The 6,272-nt window shown below is 42.4% G+C and overlaps 1 long non-coding RNA gene across 5 annotated transcripts; it reads left to right on the top strand.

Annotated features, from left to right (window-relative positions):
* The first annotated feature begins 1,442 nt into the window (after positions 1-1,442).
* On the top strand, positions 1,443-5,019 carry LOC121365962. Of its 5 annotated transcripts, XR_005957112.1 has the most exons (4): positions 1,871-1,885; positions 1,973-2,080; positions 4,006-4,150; positions 4,940-5,019. It is a non-coding gene; the product is annotated as an uncharacterized LOC121365962 (long non-coding RNA). The 5 variants fall into 5 exon arrangements; XR_005957116.1 differs by lacking the exons at positions 1,871-1,885; positions 1,973-2,080 and adding an exon at positions 1,443-1,464; XR_005957113.1 differs by lacking the exon at positions 1,973-2,080 and having other exon boundaries at positions 1,848-1,885.
* The last annotated feature ends 1,253 nt before the right edge of the window (positions 5,020-6,272 follow it).

Here is a 6,272-nt window from a genome sequence, read left to right as displayed (position 1 = left end):
GAAAGTGACCCTGGAGTGACCACTGAGTGACCCCAGAGTGACCCTTTGGTCTGGTCACTGAGTGACCACGGAGTGACCCCAGAGTGACCACTGAGTGACCCCTGAGTGACCGCTGGATTGGCCTCGGAGTGACCACGAAGTGACCACGGAGTGACCCTGGAAGTGACCACGGAGTGACCACTGAGTGACCACTGGAAGTGACCCTTGGGGCCTCGGAGGAGTGACCACAAAGTGACCACTGAGTGACCACTGAGTGACCACAGAGTGACCACTGGATTGGCCTCGGAGTGACCGCTGAGTGACCGCTGACCCCAACTGGGACATTTTCCATTAAAAAAGGGAAAACTTGGGTTAAATATTTCATTTTTTTGGATAAAAATGGGAGTTTTGGGGTCAAAATTGGGATTTTGAGGTAAAATTTGGGGATTTTGGGGTCAAAATTGGGAGTTTGGGGTAAAATTTGGGGATTTTGGGGTAAAATTTGGATTTTTTTTGAGGTAAAAATCAAATTTTTTGGGTGAAATTGGGGGTTTGGAGGTAAAAACTGGATTTTTTGGGGAGTAAAAGTTGGGTTTTTTGAGGTAAAAATTGGAATTTTTAGGTGAAATTGGAGATTTGGGGGTAAAAAGGGAAAATTTGGGGTAAAATTGGGGATTTTGAGGTAAAAATTGGAAATTTTTTGAGGTCAAAATGTCGATTTTGGAGGTAAAATTGGGGATTTTGGAGCTACATGGAATTTTTGGGGTTAAAACCGAGAATTTTGGGGGTAAATTTGGGGATTTTTGGGTAAAGTTGGGAATTTTGGGGTCAAATGTGAATTTTTGGAGGTGAAAATGTCGATTTTGGGGGTAGAAAATGGGAATTTGGGGAAGAAATTCGGCAGGAGGTAAAAAGCCCGATAATTCTGAGGTAAAAACTTGCGAATTCTGAGGTAAAAAATGAGGAATTTTTGGCAAAAAGGTCGATTTTTATTAAAAACGTTCAATTCTTGCCTAAAATTGCAAATTTCAGAGGTAAAATTTGACATTTCGGGGCAAAATCGGCCGATTTAGGGAGGGAAGAAAACGTTAATTTTGAGGTAAAAACTCGGGAATTCTGAGGTAAAAATCGCCGAATTTGAGACCAAACCACCCGGTTTTATTTAAAACGTTTAATTTTCACCCAGAAATGTAATTTTTGAGGGGTAAAAATCGGCATTTTTGGGTTAAAATCAGCCAAATTTGGGGAGGGAAAAACTCGGGAATTCTGAGGTAAAAAATCGGGAATTGTGAGGTAAAAACTGGCGAATTCTGAGGTAAAAATCGCCAAATTTCAGGGGAAAATGTCAATTATTGTTTAAAACATATGATTCTTATTCAAAATCGTGAAATTTGGAGGCAAAATCTGACATTTTCGGGTCAAAATCGACTGATTTGGGCGGTAAAAACCTCAGTAATTCTGAGGTAAAAACTCGCGAATTCTGAGGTAAAAATCGCTGAATTTGTGGAAAAAAAATGTGGATTGTTGTTCAAAATTTTGATTCTTACCAAAAATCGCGACTTTCGAAGCGCTTTTGGGGCAAAATCCGCCAATTTAGGAGAGAAAAACCCGATAATTCTGAGGTAAAAAACCGGGAATTCTGAGGTAAAAACTCGCGAATTCTGAGGTAAAAATCGCCGAGTTTTGAGGTAAAAATTGCCGAATTTGAGGCAGAAACATCAATTATTGTTTAAAACGTTCGATTCTTACCCAAAATCGCGACTTTCGAGGCGCTTTTGGGGCAAAATCCGCAGATTTGGGGTCCTCGGCACCTCCGGACTCGCTTTCCCAGCGTTCCCTGCGCGCCAAGCCGGAAAAAGGGCGGGAATCGGGGGAGGAAGTGACGCAAACCCCGGGGAATTGTGAGGTAAAAACTCGCGAATTCTGAGGTAAAAAGTGCCGAATTTGAGGAAAAAAATTTTTTTTAATTAAAAATTATTATATTTTCGCCCAGAAATGTGAATGTCGGGGGTAAAATCCGACATTTTTGGGTCCGAATCGGCCGGGTGGTAAAAACACGATTATTGTGAGGAAAAAACTCGCGAATTCTGAGGAATTTGAGGTAAAAAAGTAAATTTTTATTAAAAATATTTGATTTCCACCCAGAAACTTGAATTTCGGAGGTAAAATCCGACATTTTCGAGTCCAAATTGGCCGGTTTGGGAGGTTAAAATACTGATAATTCTGAGGTGAAACATGAATTGTGAGGTAAAAACTCGTGAATTTTGAGGTGAAAATCTCCGAATTTGTGGGGAAAAAATATTTTTATTAAAAATATAGAGTTTCTACCCAGAAACGTGAATTTTGGGGGTAAAATCTGACATTTTTGGGTCCAAATCCGTTACTTTGGGAGGTTAAAATACTGATAATTCTGAGGTGAAACATGAATTGTGAGATAAAAACTCGTGAATTCTGAGGTAAAAACCACCGAGTTTGAGGGGAAAAAAATTTTTTATTAAAAATATTGAATTTCTACCCAGAAATGTGAATTTTGGAGGTAAAATCCGACATTTTTTTATCCAAATTTGTCGCTTTGGAGGTTAAAATACTGATAATTCTGAGGTGAAACATGAATTGTGAGGTAAAAACTCGCGAATTCTGAGGTAAAAACCACCGAATTTGAGGGGGAAAAAATTTTTTATTAAAAATATTGAATTTCTACCCAGAAATGTGAATTTTGGAGGATAAAATCCGACATTTTTGGGGCCAAATCGGCCGGTTTGGGTGGTAAAAATGAGGTGAAAATCTCCGATTTTGTGGGGAAAAAATTTTTTTATTAAAAATATTGAATTTCTACCCAGAAATGTGAATTTTGGAGGATAAAATCCGACATTTTTGGGTCCGAATCGGCCGGTTTGGGAGGTAAAAACCCGATAATTTTAAGGGGAAAACTCGCAAATTCTGAGGTAAAAACTTTTGAATTTGAGGTGTGAATTTTGGAGGATAAAATCCGACATTTTTGGGGCCAAATCGGCCGGTTTGGGTGGTAAAAACCCGGTAATTTTGAGGGGAAAAACTCGTGAATACTGAGGTAAAAACCTCTGATTTTGAGACCAAAAAAGTCGATTTTTAATAAAAATATTGAATTTCTACCCAAAAAGGTGAATTTGAGGGTGAAAATTCCGGCATTTCTGGGTAAAAATCAGCCGATTTAGGTGGAAACATCGGTAGTTCTGAGGTGAAAAATCGTCCATTCTGAGGTAAAACCTCGCAAATTCTGAGGCAAAAACCGCCGAATTTGTGGCAGAACTGTCGATTATTGTTCAAAACGTTCGATTCTTCCCCAAAATTCCGAATTTCGGAGATAAAATCTGACATTTTTGGGTCACAATCGGGCGATTTAGAGGAGAAAAAAACCCCGATAATTGTGAGGGGGAAACCCGCGAATTCTGAAGGAAAAGCCTTCGAATCTCAGGTTAAAAAGTAGAATTTTTTTAAAAAAAATTATTTAAAACGTTCTATTCTCACCCAAACCGCGACTTTTTGAGGCGAAATCCTCCGATTTCGGCTATTTGCCACTTCCGGACTCGCTTTCCCAGCGTCCCCCGCGCGCCTTACCCGGAAAAGGGCGGGCTAGGGAGCGGAAGTGACGTCGCGTTACTTCCTCTTCGGCCTTTCGGCGTTTCCGTACCGGCGGCTCCGCGTGCGGCGCGTTCTTTGTGAATTTTTTGGGAATTTTTTTGAGGAATTTTGGGGGTTTTGTGACTTTCCAGGACCTTCTTTGAGGGGAATTTTGGGAATCCTGAGGGAAAATTGGGGGATTTTGGACCGGAATTGTTGATTTGGGGTTGAAATTTGGGATTTCCCGTCTGAATGTTGCTTTAAAACCCCAAATTATCGCCTTAAACCCCTCAGAATTTGGGTGAAACCCCTCAAATTTTGGGTTAGGCCCCTGAGGTGTTGGGTGAAATTTGGGGTGAAAGCGCTGAAATTTGGGGTGAAAACTCTCGAATTTTGGGGGTTTTTTTGCCGGTTGTGTCTCGCCAGGCTGCCCCTCCCTCTGTCGGTGCCGCCCCTCCCCCTGTGTCGCGATAATGTCGCGATTTTTCACCACCGGTTCCGACTCCGAGTCCGAGTCGTCGGCGTCGGGAGACGAAACCGCGCCCAAGGCGGCGGGGGGACCCTACAGCAAGTGGGCGGGGCGAAGGGAAAGGGGCGGGGCTAAAGGGAAAAGGGGAGGGGTTAATGGGGTGGGGTTAAATGGAGAGGGGTGGGGTTAAAGGAAAAGGGGAGTGGTTTAAGGGAAATGGGGAGGAGTTAAAGGGAAGGGATTGGAGGGAATGGGAGGGATTAAAGGGAAAAGGGGAGTGGTTTAAAGGAAAAGGGGAGGGCTCAAAGGGAAAGGGGAGGAGTTAAAGGAAAATGGGGTTATAAGGAATGGGAGGGGTTAAAGGGAAAAGGGGAGGGGTTAAATTGAAAGGGGAGGGGTTTAAGAAAAAGGGGAGGGGTTTAAGGGAAATGGGGTGGGCTTAAAGGGAAAGGGGAGGGGTTAAAGGGAAAGGGGAGAGGTTAAATGGAAAATGGGAGGGGTTTAAGGGAAAGGGGTGGGGCTGAAGAGCTGGAGGAGGAGTTAAAGGGATGGGGAGGAGCTTGAAGGGAGTGGAGGCGGTGCTAAAGGAAATGGGAGGGGTTACTGGGAAAAGAGGAGGGGTTAAAGTCTGGGAAAAGGGCAGGGCTAAAGGAAAGGGGTGGGGCTAAAGGAAAGGGGAGGGGCTAAAAGGGAATGGGCAGGGCTAAAGGGAAAGGGGAGGAGCTTAATGGGCTGTGGGAGGGGTTTAAAGAGAAAGGGGAGGGGTTAAAGAGTAGGGGAGGAGCTTAGATGGGAGAGGGAGGAGTTTCAGTGAAAGGGGCGGGGTTTAAGAGAAAGGGGCGGGGTTTAAGAGAAAGGGGCGGGGCTAAGGGGTCCTGGCCCCGCCCCCAGGCCGCTGCTGCTCAGTGAGGATGAGGAGGACACGAAGCGCGTGGTGAGGAGCGCCCGCGACAAGAGGTGAGCGGTGATCGGGTATTGATCGGGTATTGATCGGGTATTGATTGGTTATTAACCCATTAGCGATCAGTTGTTGATTGGTTATTAACCCATTAGTGATCAGTTATTGATTGGTTATTAATCCATTAGTGATCCGTTATTGATTGGTTATTAATCCATTAGTGATCCGTTATTGATTGGTTATTAATCAGTGATTGATCGTCTGTTGATTGGCTGTTGGTGGGTTGTTGATCAGTTGTTGGTCAGTTATTGATTGGTTATTAACCCATTAGTGATCAGTTATTGATCAGTTATTGATTGGTTATTAATTGGTGGTTGATCATCTGTTGATTGGCTGTTGATGGGTTGTTGATCAGTTGTTGGTCAGTTATTGATTGGTTATTGATTGGTTATTAATCAGTGATTGATCATCTGTTCATCAGGTGTTGATCGCTAATTGATTGGTTATTGATCACTTTTTGATCATCTATTGATCTGGTATTGATTGTCCCGATTGAGTAATCAGTTGGGTATTGATTGATCAGGTCCTGATCATTATTGGTCACCTATTGATTGATTATCGATTGGTTATTGACCAGCTGGTGATTGGTTATTGGTCATCCTGTTGACCAGTTATTGATTCCTTATTGATTGGCTGTTGATGGTTTATTGATCAGCTGTTGGTGGGTTATTGGTTGTCTATTGATCAGTTATTGGTTACCTATTGATTGGCTGGTTATTTGCTATTGGCCAGGTATTGATGAGCTATTGATCAGTTATTGATTGTCTATTGATTGTTCATTGATCCTAATGGCTCCGAGTTGATCCCTATTGATCCTGATCAATCCCTATTGATGCCAATAATTCCAAACGGCCACAAATGAATTCCTATTGATCCCTATTGGTTCTTATTGGTTTGGTTTCTGTTGATCCCAATAACCCCAACTGATCCCTATTGATCCCAATCAATCCCTACTGATCCCAATCAACCCCAATTGATCCCTGTTGATTCTGATCAATCCCTATTGATGCCAATAATTCCAAACGGCCACAAATTGATTCGTATTGATCCCTATTGGTTCTTATTGATCCCTATTGGTTGTTATTGGTTTGGTTTCTGTTGATCCCAATGGCTTCAAACCAATCCCTATTGATCCTAATTGATCCTGATCAATCCCTATCGATCCCAATCAACCCCAATTGATCCCTATTGATCCTGATCAACCTTATTGATGCCAATAATTCCAAACAGCCACAAATTAATTCCTATTGATCTCTATTGGTTCTT

The sequence above is a fragment of the Pyrgilauda ruficollis genome, unplaced genomic scaffold (genome assembly GCF_017590135.1).
Source record: "Pyrgilauda ruficollis isolate IOZ18807 unplaced genomic scaffold, ASM1759013v1 scaffold1246, whole genome shotgun sequence".
Lineage (NCBI taxonomy): Eukaryota > Metazoa > Chordata > Aves > Passeriformes > Passeridae > Pyrgilauda > Pyrgilauda ruficollis.
The sequence above is the reverse complement of the archived record's forward strand: the minus strand, read 5'-3'. Positions and strand labels throughout refer to the sequence as shown.